A 14759-nucleotide genomic window follows, 5' to 3' on the forward strand; every position below is an offset into this window, starting at 1 on the left:
AGCGTGTGAATCCGGCTGCTGTGATGAGCGGTGATATCAGTAAGGTTATTGCAGTTCACAGCCAATGAACTGCGATAACCTTACTGATGTCACCGCTCACAGTGTGAGAACTGACAGTAATGTCTCACACGGTGACATCAGTAACATTACTGCAGTTTATCGGCTGTGAACTGTGATAACCTCAATGACATCAGTGCTTGTCACAGCAGTTCGATTTTCAATAACCAGTAAAGGCTAAGCAGACAGCTGTGAGCTGTTATTAATAGGCTGGGAAGCTTCATCGATATTGGCCCCTTCCCAGAATAATAACACCTGCTCACAGCTGTCTGCTTTCCCTCAGCTGGTTGTTAAAAGTAAGAAGGACAACATTTTTTTATTTATTTAATTATTAGCTAAATACAAGTACAGAAATTTACACAAGTACTGCACTAATTATATATCTTACTGACCTATTTCTATCTATCTATCTATCTATCTGTCTGTATCTATATATAAGATTGCTTGTTTAGTTCAAAAACTAGCTTGAAATGACAGAGAATTACTGTATGTAAAATATGATGATGAAATCGCATTGTATACAGATGCCAGGTGAGGAAAAAAACGCCTTACACTCGCCAAAATTTCTGCTGAGAATCTCAGCGATTTTATATACGCAGATTTGAGCGAACCCATAAAGTCCCTTCACACAGGCGAATAATCTGCGAATAAACGTTTATAAACACGTGGCTGGAATAAAAAAAAAACAACTCACAGAGCAACAAAGAGTAGGATGGTTTGAAGTGCAGGGACTTTGGTGGCCGGTAGACAAACTGGGTTCTCATCTGATGGAGTTGTCCAAACTTAGACACAACTCTAGTGGTAAGGAGAAATTAAGTAGCAAAACCAAAGTGCTGAGTGTAGTGGTCACGCGGTTTTACATGGGAAATATCTGTTTCCCGGCAAAATTAAATATTTTTTCAAAGTGACTCTCCACTACTTTATTTTATATATAAAGTCGGCCCATGGTGGAGGAGGAGGCAGAAAAAAAAGAGGTGGGCTGCGGTGCTGGTGGGACAGTCCTGGCCTTCCACAATTCAGCTAACTGGCAGCTAGATAGGAAGCCGCTCACTAGTTATAGTTTAAATCATAGAAAATAGTCGCCGACTCCCCTGTAAAAATAATGGCGAGAACGCCAGCAAAGCCAATACAGGAAAAAAAGTTTTTTCTTGAAGCAGAAAAGGAAAGCTTGGTGGAAATGTTACATGTACGCCGCTAGGTTCAGATAGAGGCGGGACAGGTCTCATGAATTCTTTGCGATCTCTGGGGGAACCGTTACTCAGGGCTACCATGTACTGCAGCTTCCTCAGGCACAAGATGGATCCACTTGCTCACACAGATACAATTGATTGAGGAATCATATGGTGTAGTGGCAAATATCTGGGCCCATCATACAGTGTGGGTGCTACTAAGGGGACCTTTATACAGAGAGGGGGCTACTAAAGAAGCCATCATACAGAGTAGGGACTTTACTAACTCCCCTCTCCCGCTTTCGGACCACAACCTTCTTTCCTTCTCTATCAAGAATTGTCTCCTCACTCAGGACACCCCCACTTACCACTCTTATCGGAATACACGTTCCATTAATACCCAGCAGCTTCTCTACCAGTTTAAGCTGGTCACTTTCCACTGCAGGGATGCCGGTCGTAAATATCTTGGCGAGGGGGATGAGGGGCTTGGGAGCTGAAAGTCAGGAATTTGCAGCTACAAGCTGTTGCAGAATCACTCCAAGAAGGGGGGCTTAGCCCACAGCATGCTAGCAAGAGAAACTAAACTTATATGACATTTCATACCATATCGTCACACCCTATAACTTGCAGTCAGACCAGGGAAACAGCAGGAAGCTGGGGGGCATGGAGTGAAGCAATGGCCGGGGGACCACCACGGTGCAGGAAGACTACTGTACACAAGATGAGGTGCAAACAACAAAGGATAGATTTATTGGGAGACAGGGAATGGAAGGGACAAGGAAGGTGCAAACAGGGGTTTACAATAACAAAAGATAATGCACATGAGTAAGGGTACCGTCACACTATACGATTTACCTACGATCACGACCAGCGATATGACCTGGCCGTGATCGTAGGTAAATCGTAGTGTGGTCGCTGGGGAGCTGTCACACAGACCGCTCTCCAGCGACCAACGATGCCGAGGTCCCCGGGTAACCAGGGTAAACATCGGGTAACTAAGCGCAGGACCGCGCTTAGTAACCTGATGTTTACCCTGGTTACAAGCGTAAAGCTAAAAAAAAACAAACAGCACATACTTACATCTGGTGTCCGTCAGGTCCCTTGCAGTCTGCTTCCCGCACTGTGACTGCCGGCCGTAAAGTGAAAGTGAAAGCACGTCACCGCTGTGCTCTGCTTTCACTTTACGGCCGGCAGTCACAGTGCGGGAAGCAGACTGCAAGGGACCTGACGGACACCAGAATGTAAGTATGTGCTGTTTGTTTTTTTTTAGTTTTACGCTTGTAACCAGGGTAAACATCGGGTTACTAAGCGCGGCCCTGCGCTTAGTTACCCGATGTTTACCCTGGTTACAAGCGAACGCATCGCTGGATCGCATCGCTAGATCGCTAGATCGGTGTCACACACACCGATCTAGCGATGACAGCGGGAGATCCAGCGATGAAAGAAAGTTCCATACGATCTGCTACGACGTACGATTCTCAGCAGGATCCCTGATCGCTGCTGCGTGTCAGACACAGCGATATCGTAACGATATCGCTGGAACGTCACGAATCGTACCGTCGTAGCGATCTAAATGGTATAGTGTGACGGTACCCTTATCTTGTCTGTAAAACAGCACAGTGCTTCAACAATTACAAACTCAGAGTCTGTCTCAAAAGCAACTTTACACAACAAAACAAATATAAATGTTACTCTGCATATAACCTCCCTGGCCTTTACTACGCAGGCCACACGGCTACCGTGTTCTAACTACTGAAGCCTGCACTAGGCCCTCACTGGTGCACCATACAGGAACAAACTCACGGTGATGTTGGGGACACAGGTCCAGTCCCAGGGGGCCCCCGAAGTCCAAAACGGTGGTGCGCACGGATTCCTGTCAGCTCTGCAAAGCATGGTCTTCTCCTTGCTCCTGGAAACTGTAAGTCCCCTTCTCAGTATCTTCGTGGCTTCACAAACCAGCACAGAACAGCCACCCTTTGCTGTAACCGGGAAAGTCTATTTAGCAAACGCAGTTCGTCTCAAGCTGTGTAATCTTTCTTGCAGCCAAAGTTCCTTCTTCCGGCCAGAACAGCACAAAGTTCTCTCAGTCCTCTCTAGAAACTTCCTCTCTTCACGCTGCTTCAGCTCCCTGCACACAGCACCGACCAGCTCATAACACCCATAAGAGTAGGGGAGAAAAGCAGAACATACTATCACACCAGACAAGGGGATGCAGCCTCTTAAAGTAATAGCGTGTTTCTTATTGTCCATAACAGCACCACCCTCTTAGAGGAGCACGAGTGGGACAGAGATTGTCCAGAAAAGGGACATTAATTGTCCAAGGAAACAGATGGGACACGGATTGTCCAGGGATATAGTTGAGCTTGCCGGGAAAGGGAAGCTGATGCAGAAGACAGTCTGTCTGGATGACAGGGAAAGAAAAGAAGATGTCTCTGTTTAACTTGTGCTGCCTGTGTGAACAATGCAGATAAGAAGATGTCTCTGTGACTTGTGCTGGCTATGTGATGAATGCGCTGTTGTCTAGTGACTTTAAGCTGTTGGAAAAACACCTAATCTCTGAAATGATTTGTGGAGTTCATGAATGTGGAGCCGACATGGCAGCAGCTGATGGGAATCTGACAGAGCCTGTCAGTGTGTTGTGGTGCATGCTGCACATGCAGTACAAGGGACTTTATTTACCTTTTCATGTACAAGGTGACGGGGTACTCACTGACTGTTGCTTAATGAACTCTCCCACGACTACTACCCCATGCCACCTTGTTACATCTGATTTTACCATCAAAGTTTAATCTATTTTTTCCCATTAAAAATACAGTGCCTACAAGTAGTATTCAACCCCCTGCAGATTTAGCAGGTTTACACATTTGGAATTAACTTGGCATTGTGACATTTGGACTGTAGATCGGCCTGGAAGTGTGAAATGCACTGCAGCAAAAAAGAATTTTATTTATTTTTTTTTTTTTTGTGAAAAGTCTTTTCAGAGGGTCATTTATTATTCAACCCCTCAACCCACCAGAATTCTGTTTGGTTCCCCTAAAGTATTAAGAAGTAGTTCAGGCACAAAGAACAATGAGCTTCACATGTTTGGATTAATTATCTCTTATTCCAGCCTTTTCTGACTATTTAAGACCCTCCCCAAACTTGTGAACAGCACTCATACATGGTCAACATGGGAAAGACAAAGAAGCATTCCAAGGCCATCAGAGACAAGATCGTGGATGGTCACAAGGCTGGCAACCCGGGGGTACAAAACCCTTTCCAAGGAGTTGGGCCTACCTGTCTCCACTGTTTGGAGCATCATCCGGAAGTGGAAGGCTTATGGAACTACTGTTAGCCTTCCACGGCCTGGACAGCCTTTGAAAGTTTCCTCCCGTGCCGAGGTCAGGCTTGTCCCAAGAGTCAAGGCTAACCCAAGGACAACAAGGAAGGAGCTCCGGGAAGATCTCATGGCAGTGGGGACATTGGTTTCAGTCAATACCATAAGTAACGTACTCCACCGTAATGGTCTCCGTTCCAGACGAGCCCGTAAGGTACCTTTACTTTCAAAGCGTCATGTCAAGGCTCGTCTACAGTTTGCTCATGATCACTTGGAGGACTCTGAGACTGACTGGTTCAAGGTTCTCTGGTCTGATGAGACCAAGATCGAGATCTTTGGTGCCAACCACACACGTGACGTTTGGAGACTGGATGGCACTGCATACGACCCCAAGAATACCATCCCTACAGTCAAGCATGGTGGTGGCAGCATCATGCTGTGGGGCTGTTTCTCAGCCAAGGGGTCTGGCCATCTGGTCTGCATCCATGGGAAGATGGATAGCACGGCCTACCTGGAGATTTTGGCCAAGAACCTCCGCTCCTCCATCAAGGATCTTAAGATGGGTCGTCATTTCATCTTCCAACAAGACAACGACCCAAAGCACACAGAAAACCAAGACCTGGTTCAAGAGGCCAAAAATCAAGGTGTTGCAGTGGCCTAGTCAGTCTCCTGACCTTAACCCAATTGAAAACTTGTGGAAGGAGCTCAAGATTAAAGTCCACATGAGACACCCAAAGAACCTAGATAACTTGGAGAAGATCTGCATGGAGGAGTGGGCCAAGATAACTCCAGAGACCTGTGCCGGCCTGATCAGGTCTTATAAAAGACGATTATTAGCTGTAATTGCAAACAAGGGTTATTCCACAAAATATTAAACCTAGGGGTTGAATAATAATTGACCCACACTTTTATGTTTAAAATGTATTAAAATTTAACTGAGCAACAAAACTTTTTGGTTTGTAAGATTTATGCATCTGTTAATAAATCCCGCTCTTGTTTGAAGTTTGAAGGCTCTAACTTATTTGCATCTTATTAAACCTGCTAAATCTGCAGGGGGTTGACTACTACTTGTAGGCACTGTATATATTTCCAAGCTTCTGCTACCCACAAGATAGTAAAAAAGTCCATACTCAGTTGGCTTACATATACTATCCGTGTGCCGTCTGTTTTTTTCAGGGAACCATTGATTTGAATTGTCAAATTAGATTTGTGACTCAGATCAAAAAATTTATATTTTTCCATTTTTTTTCCAGATACTCAGCCCACCAAACCCTCCCACCCAAAACACAGACATATGAATTTCTACATTGATTATAATGGTCACCTGTTGTATTGTGGAAAACGGACGTCTGAATGAAACCTTCCGATTACTTTTCCTCAAGATTTTGAAAATGTTTCTCAAGTTAGAATTCAATGTATTTTTTTGTCTTATAATTTTTTTTTTACATTTCAGGATAGTATTTTTTATGTTGGACAGAGGGCGCTGCAAAAACCTCACAACGGCAAAGCGCCTTCAGTTTTTAAGTATTTTACAGTGATTAGTCCTCTTTCAGACAAAGATACAGTGGGGGAAAAAAGTAGTCAGTCACCAATTGTGCAAGTTCTCCCTCTTAAAAAGGTGAGACAGGCCTGTAATTGACATCATAGGTAGACCACAATTATGAGAATCAAAATGAGAAAACAAATCCAGAAAATCACCTTGTCTGATTTGGCAAGATTTATTTTGCAAATTATGTTGGAAAATAAGTATTTGGTTCATCTCAATATTTTGTTATATATCCTTTGTTGGCAATGACAGAGGTCAAATGTTTTCTGTAAGTCTTTACAAGATTGGCACACACTGTTGGTGGTATGTTGGCCCATTCCTCAATGCAGATCTCCTCTAGAACAGTGATGTTTTGGTCCTGTCGCTGGGCAACATGGACTTTCAACTTCCACTCCAGGACCTTCATATGCTTCTTACGAGGCCACTCCTTCGTTGCCCTGGCGGTGTGCTTGGGATCATTATCATGCTGAAAGACCCATCCACGTTCCATCTTCAATGCCCTTGCTTATGGAAGGAGGTTTGCACTCAAAATCTCACGATACATGGCCCCATTCATTCAGTCGTCCTGGTCCCTTTGCAGAGAAACAGTCCCAAAGCATGATGTTGCCACCCCCATGCTTCACAGTATGTATGGTGTTCTTTGGAAGCAAATCAGCATTCTGTCTCCTCCAAACACGACAAGTTTTGTTTCTACCAAACAGTTCTACTTTGGTTTCATCAGACCATATGACATTCTCCCAATACTCTTCTGGATAATCCAAATGCTCTCTAGTAAACTTCAGACTGGCCTGGACATGTGCTGGCTTAAGCAGGGGGACACGTCTGGCACTGCAGGATCTGAGTCCCTGGCATCAAAGTGTGTTACCGATGGTAGCCTTTGTTACAGTGGTCCCAGCTCTATGCAGGTCATTCACTAGGTCCCCCCATGTAGTTCTGGGATTTTTGCTCACCGTTCTTGAGAGCATTTTGACCCTACGGGGTGAGATCTTGTGTGAGACCCCAGATCGAGGGAGATTATCAGTGGTCTTGTATGTCTTCCATTTTCTTATTATTGCTCCCACAGTTGATTTCATCACACCAAGCTGCTTGCCTATTGAAGATTCAGTCTTCCCAGGAGGGTGCAGGACTACAATTTTGTTTCTGGTGTCCTTCGATAGCTCTTTGGTCTTCACCATAGTGGAGTTTGGAGTGTGACTGTATGAGGTTGTGGACAGGTGTCTTTTATACTGATAACAACTTCAAACAGGTGCCATTACTACAGGTAATGAGTGGAGGACAGAGGAGCCTCTTAAAGAAGATGATACAGGTCTGTGAGAGTCAGAAATCTTACATGTTTTTAGGTGACCAAATACTTATTATCTACCATATTTTGTAAAATAAATCTTGCAAAATCAGACAAGGTGATTTTCTGGATTTGTTTTCTCATTTTAACTCTCATAGTTGTGATCTACCTATGATGTCATTTACAGGCCTCTCTCATCTTTTTAAGTGGGAGAACTTGCACATTTGGTCGCTGACTAAATACTTTTTTTTCCCCCACTGTATCTCTATTTGAAAGAGGACTAATCACTGTAAAATACTTTAAAAACTGAAGGCGCTTTGCCGTTGCAAGGTTTTTGCAGCGCCCTCTGTCTGCCATACTTTTTGGTAGCTCTGGTGACCCGGATGTCGTCATTCTACCTATATATTATTGACATGAGTGTTATGGTAACAGAGTTATGATAAAAAAGTTTGAAACATCAACTGCTCCTGAAAAAAATAACTTTATGTTTTGGCCATTATTGATTTGACATTGCCAATTTGCCTTGTCCTGACCACACAGATACTGGCCGAATGAAGACATCATTGTTTTCTATATCTATTTTTGTTCCAGCATTTACAAAGTGCATGGAGTTAATTGATGTATACAGATGCACTTGTTCTGTTTTTGGAATGTTCTTGTGATATCATTTACTTGTTTGACAATTGTGGTTTTGGTCACATCAATCAGGGCCAAATAGGGCCAGAAGGGTCAACCAACGTTCTATTTATTGGTCACATATCTGTTTTCATTATAATTAACTATTAAAAGTTACCGTATATTTTATATCTGACAAAGTACAAAGTCTCTACGGTGAAATAAGTGTCTAAAATAATACTTGTACTACTGGATCCCTAAAAACTGTGATTTGCAGTGTTGTAGTAAAATAAAGTGATCTGTAGTGTTCAAGCCTGCCAGCCCTGCAACCATATGTAGTGAGAATAGCATGGTCTGATAGTTTCTACAATTTGCAATTGGCAATCTGGCAAATAACATATAAATTCAGGCAGTTCATATGTTCATGTTTTCCTAAAAGAAATTATGAGCACGGTTTTCCTTTTGTGGACACACCCTTGAAAAAGATCTGGAGGAAGCGCCACCATTCTATTCCTTGCCAATGTACAGTTAGGGCCAGAAATATTTGGACAGTGACACAATTTTCGCGAGTTGGGCTCTGCATGCCACCACATTGGATTTGAAATGAAACCTCTACAACAGAATTCAAGTGCAGATTGTAACGTTTAATTTGAAGGGTTGAACAAAAATATCTGATAGAAAATGTAGGAATTGTACACATTTCTTTACAAACACTCCACATTTTAGGAGGTCAAAAGTAATTGGACAAATAAACATAACCCAAACAAAATATTTTTATTTTCAATATTTTGTTGCAAATCCTTTCGAGGCAATCACTGCCTTAAGTCTGGAACCCATGGACATCACCAAACGCTGGGTTTCCTCCTTCTTAATGCTTTGCCAGGCCTTTACAGCCGCAGCCTTCAGGTCTTGCTTGTTTGTGGGTCTTTCCGTCTTAAGTCTGGATTTGAGCAAGTGAAATGCATGCTCAATTGGGTTTAGATCTGGAGATTGACTTGGCCATTGCAGAATGTTCCACTTTTTGGCACTCATGAACTCCTGGGTAGCTTTGGCTGTATGCTTGGGGTCATTGTCCATCTGTACTATGAAGCGCCGTCCAATCAACTTTGCAGCATTTGGCTGAATCTGGGCTGAAAGTATATCCCGGTACACTTCAGAATTCATCCGGCTACTCTTGTCTGCTCTTATGTCATCAATAAACACAAGTGACCCAGTGCCATTGAAAGCCATGCATGCCCATGCCATCACGTTGCCTCCACCATGTTTTACAGAGGATGTGGTGTGCCTTGGATCATGTGCCGTTCTCTTTCTTCTCCAAACTTTTTTCTTCCCATCATTCTGGTACAGGTAGATCTTTGTCTCATCTGTCCATAGAATACTTTTCCAGAACTGAGCTGGCTTCTTGAGGTGTTTTTCTGCAAATTTAACTCTGGCCTGTCTATTTTTGGTATTGATGAATGGTTTGCATCTAGATGTGAACCCTTTGTATTTACTGTCATGGAGTCTTCTCTTTACTGTTGACTTAGAGACAGATACACCTACTTCACTGAGAGTGTTCTGGACTTCAGTTGATGTTGTGAACGGGTTCTTCTTCACCAAATTAAGTATGTGGCGATCATCCACCACTGTTGTCATCCGTGGACGCCCAGGCCTTTTTGAGTTCCCAAGCTCACCAGTCAATTCCTTTTTTCTCAGAATGTACCCAACTGTTGATTTTGCTACTCCAAGCATGTCTGCTATCTCTCTGATGGATTTTTTCTTTTTTTTCAGCCTCAGGATGTTCTGCTTCACCTCAATTGAGAGTTCCTTTGACCGCATGTTGTCTGCTCACAGCAACAGCTTCCAAATGCAAAACCACACACCTGGAATCCACCCCTGACCTTTTAACTACTTCATTGATTACAGGTTAACGATGGAGACGCCTTCAGAGTTAATTGCAGCCCTTAGAGTCCATTGTCCAATTACTTTTGGTCCCTTGAAAAAGAGGACGCTATGCATTACAGAGCTATGATTCCTAAACCCTTTCTCCGATTTGGATGTGGAAACTATCATATTGCAGCTGGGAGTGTGCACTTTCAGCCCATATTATATATATAATTGTATTTCTGAACATGTTTTTGTAAACAGCTAAAATAACAAAACTTGTGTCACTGTCCAAATATTTCTGGCCCTAACTGTATATACAGTACAGACTAAAAGTTTGGACACACAGTCTCATTTAAAGATTTTTCTGTATTTTCATGACTATGAAAATTGTACATTAACACTGAAGGCATCAAAACTATGAACTAACACACGTGGAATTATATACTTAACAAAAAAGTGTGAAACAACTGAAAATATGTTTTATATTCTAGGTTTTTCAAAGTAGCCACCTTTTGCTTTGATGACTGCTTTGCACACTCTTGGCATTCTCTTGATGAGCTTCAAAAGGTAGTCACCGGAAATAGTGTTCCAACAATCTTTTTTTTTTTTTAAATTCGTTTATTAATTTCAGAATAGACAAACATTGCACATATTACATTTATCATTATTAAACATACCATCAGATACAAATGATTACAAACATCATCGCATCCAAAGTTCAGAGGCAATAGACTGTGCATGTTGAATCACTAGTACCTACAAAATACCTACTATACAACTTAAACAACTTTAACCTTTAGTAATAAGTCGCCAAAAGAAAACAGATTCAAGTTTGCTCTGCAACGATGTCCCCAAACCCCATGCCCTCCTCCCCGTGCATATATCTAATCCACGCAGACTACAGAGTATGATGAGATGAGTTCCATCTACCCCAAATTTTTTCGAATTTACCTGGGCATCCTCTATTATGGTACAGTGTTCTTTCATATGGGATAACCGAGTTCACCAGGTCAATCCAAGCTCTGAGAGACGGGGAGGAGCTACCCATCCACCTTAATGCCAGTACCTTTCGTGCTAAGAAGAGCGTTTCTCGAAGGAAGATCCCAGTATGGTGATCCCAGGTCTCTGTATCCCACACCCCAAATAGGCAAGTCAATGGTTCAAGTGGGACAGGGATTAACAATAAAGACGTTAACAATGTCGTGACTTCTTTCCAATAATGAAGGATTACCGGGCACCGCCATATCATGTGGGTAAAATCCGCATCATGTGCGTGACACCGTAAGCAGTCTGACGTCTGAAGGCGGCCCATTTTAAAAAGTCGTGTCGGAGTCAGATAAGTCTGATATGTAATATATAGCTGGGTCATCCTATTGTTAACTGAGGGAGAAACTTTAGTTGGAGATTCCAAAATATCTTCCCACTCCTCTCCCAGTGTATCGGGAAGGAGTCCCTCCCATTTCTTTTTTAAGGTGTTAATAGTGAGCCCATCTCCCACGGATAATAGGTATGTGTATAAAGAGGAAATGAGCCCCTGAGGACCCTGTGATTTGAGAATGCCTATAAGGGGTAAAGATGAAATTGCTCGACCTGCACCTGCATTTCGCATATGTGACTGGAAAGCTGACCTCAGCTGTAAATAACGGAAGAATTGAGATCTTGGGATATTGCAGGTATCCCGCAATTGTTCAAAGGACACAAAAACATCTTGGTTATACAAATTACCTACCGAGAGAACACCACATGAGATCCAGAACTCAGTAGACGGGTGATTTAGTAATTCTGGAAAATAACTATTATACCACAGTGGCATTTCGGCTATTATATCTGTATATTTAATAACTTTTTTAATTTGTCTCCATATTAATCTCGCTTGTCGAAGCAATGGCAGCAAACGGGGAGCACTGACTTTCTCCATTTCCAAAAAACCCAGTGGACAGTCAATACGGGCAGAATGGATTATATGGCTTTCTGAATTAGGTAGGGAGTTGCTAGGCATCCATTTGCTTATCGCCCTAGCCTGCCCAGCAAGATAATATAGATAAAAGTCTGGTAAGGCTGCCCCTCCCCCCCTTGTCGGTCTCTGTAGAGTAGATAGCTTGAGTTTGGGTCTAGTCTTCCCCCATATAAAGGACGTGGTCAGGGAGTTTAAGTTTGCAAAAAAAGATTTGGGTATTGGCACAGCACTATGTTGGAGACAATAATTAAATTTGGGGAGCAATATCATCTTAACTAAATTAATGCGACCTGCAACGGAGAGAGGGAGTTTGCTCCAAGCTATGAATTTAGATTTGGCCAGGTCCAATAGTGGATAAATATTAAGTCGTAGGTCCAGCTGACTATATTGAGACATATGTATTCCTAGATATTTGAAATTGGAGACTACAGGTAGTGACGAGAGATTTTCGAGACGGGGCATCGGCGCATGAGACAGAGGCATCAGAGCAGACTTATCCCAATTGATATAGAGACCAGAGAATTTGCTAAAATTATCTATAGTCGTTATTACTCGCGGTAGTGTTTCTTCTGTTTTATCCATAAATATGATCATATCATCAGCATATAAACCGATGGTGTCTACACGATCCGCAATACTTATTCCCTTGATATCCGTGGAAGACCTTATGCGTATTGCCAATGCTTCTATCGCGAGGGCAAAGAGGGCCGGGGACAGAGGACATCCCTGACGGGTTCCCCTATGTAAAGTAAAAGAATCAGAGATAGAATTATTCACAATTACCCGTGCCCTAGGATTCCTATATAGTGTATCTATCCCTCTAATAAATTTATCTCCAAAACCGTATTTCTGCAGACATGCAGAAAGAAAAGGCCATTCAAGGGAGTCAAACGCTTTAGCTGTGTCTAGGGATGCCAGAGCCCAGTTATTATCCAATTCTAGGGAGCTATATTGAATCACTGATTGGACCCGCCGAATATTAATAGAGGTACTTTTCCCAGGCATAAAGCCTGTTTGATCTGGGTGTATAAGATCTAATATGATTGTATTTAGTCTAGTGGCCAATATTTTAGTGAAGATTTTATAATCTACGTTCACCAATGATATGGGGCGATATGATCCACATTCCAAGGGGTCCTTTCCCTCCTTCTTAAGTACAATGATATTTGCATCATAAAATGTTTCAGGCATAATTTCTCCCTCCCATATATTCTGAAGCACCTTCAATAAGAGTGGTGCCAGGTGGTCCCGATATTTTTTATAGAACTCAACGGGAAACCCGTCAGGTCCAGGGGCCTTCCCGGTGGCCATATCCATTATAGCCTGTTCCACCTCCTCCAGAGTAAACTCGGCTTCCATAAAAGCTTGCTGGGTTGGGCTCAGTAAGGGGAATGCCATGTCTGATAGATAGTCTATACATTCAGGGACCCCAAGACCACTACCCGATTTGTACAGTGACTTATAGTAATTACAAAAACTTTGAAGAATTTCCTCGGTGGAGGATACCAACGAACCATCGAGTGTCCGAATCTGTAGTACCGTGTTGGAGGTGTTATGCTGACGTACCAAAAAAGCTAGGAGTTTACTGGCCTGATTCCCCATTTCAAAATAAGACTGACGGGTAAAAAATAATTTACGTTTTGATTTAGTGTCTATATTTTGGGTGTATAATCTTTGGGAAGTGAGCCACTCCACCCTGTTGCCGTTAGTTTGATTGGCCACATAGGCGGCTTCCGAGTCCTTCAGCCGTCGCTCAATCTCGTCATCTTCCCCCGCCGTCACCCTCTTTATATAGGAGATTGTAGAGGACAGACATCCCCTCAAATATGCCTTTAGAGTGTCCCAGAACAGATTGAGATTCGAGGGGTCTGGGTGAGTAGAGACAAAGCAGTTTAACTGATCAACCGTTCTATCACTAGCATCTATTAGTTTCAGCCAGAAGGGATTCAATTTCCAAGGTATATTATTATTTGACTGACCGTATTTAAGTTTGAGAACAATTGGGCTGTGATCTGATATCCCCCTGTTACCATGTTCGACACTATTCACCCACAGCGCTAGGTCGCTAGATCCAAATATGTAATCTATACGGGATAGAGACTGTCTAGTTGAAGAATGACAAGTATATTCCTTTATCTCAGGGTGACGTATTCTCCATAGGTCTAACCATCCGCTACCGTTCATAAATGATGCCAATTGAGAGGGAGATTGAGAAAGGGACCCCCTTGACATCTCGCCGTCTAGTCTCAGTCTGTCTTTAAGATTATCCATGACTAAATTAAAGTCTCCCATACAGATAACACTAGCATTAGGATAATTTAGGGAGAAACCCAGTGCCATGCGGAGAACCGATATGCCGGCCGGGGGTGGGTTATAAACACATAATATCACATATTCCTTCATATTAATAAAGGCATGAACAAAAACAAAGCGACCCTCGGGATCGCGTCGTGACTCTCTAGCCTCCCACCTGACATTCCTATGTACCAACAGGGAGACCCCTCTGGAGTAACTGGTGTGAAATGCGTGAAGGGACCACTGCACCCACGGCTTTTGCGTACACTTAGCTGTGTCTCTGGTCAAATGCGTCTCCACAAGTGCTACAATATGTGGATGATACCTTTTAATTTGTGAAAATACCTTAATTTTCTTTCGAGGAGTCTTAATACCCCGTATGTTCCACGTCATACATACAATCTCAGATCCCATATCTACGTTCGGGAAAAGGCATAACATACACCACAGCCTGGGCGGGAATCAGGAACATCATACAGAGCATAAGGTTATCACTGGCGACTAATAAACATAACAAACAATTGAAATTGAAACTGGTGTAAAATACCAAACCAAACAACATTTGAACAGTGGAGGAGTGTAATCCTACACTCCTATAGTTGAGTAGAATAGGGGATACCCTCACTGGAATCAGCGTCCGGTATAGTTGACAAACT

This window comes from Ranitomeya imitator, chromosome 4 (genome assembly GCF_032444005.1).
Source record: "Ranitomeya imitator isolate aRanImi1 chromosome 4, aRanImi1.pri, whole genome shotgun sequence".
In the NCBI taxonomy this organism is placed as follows: Eukaryota; Metazoa; Chordata; class Amphibia; order Anura; family Dendrobatidae; genus Ranitomeya; species Ranitomeya imitator.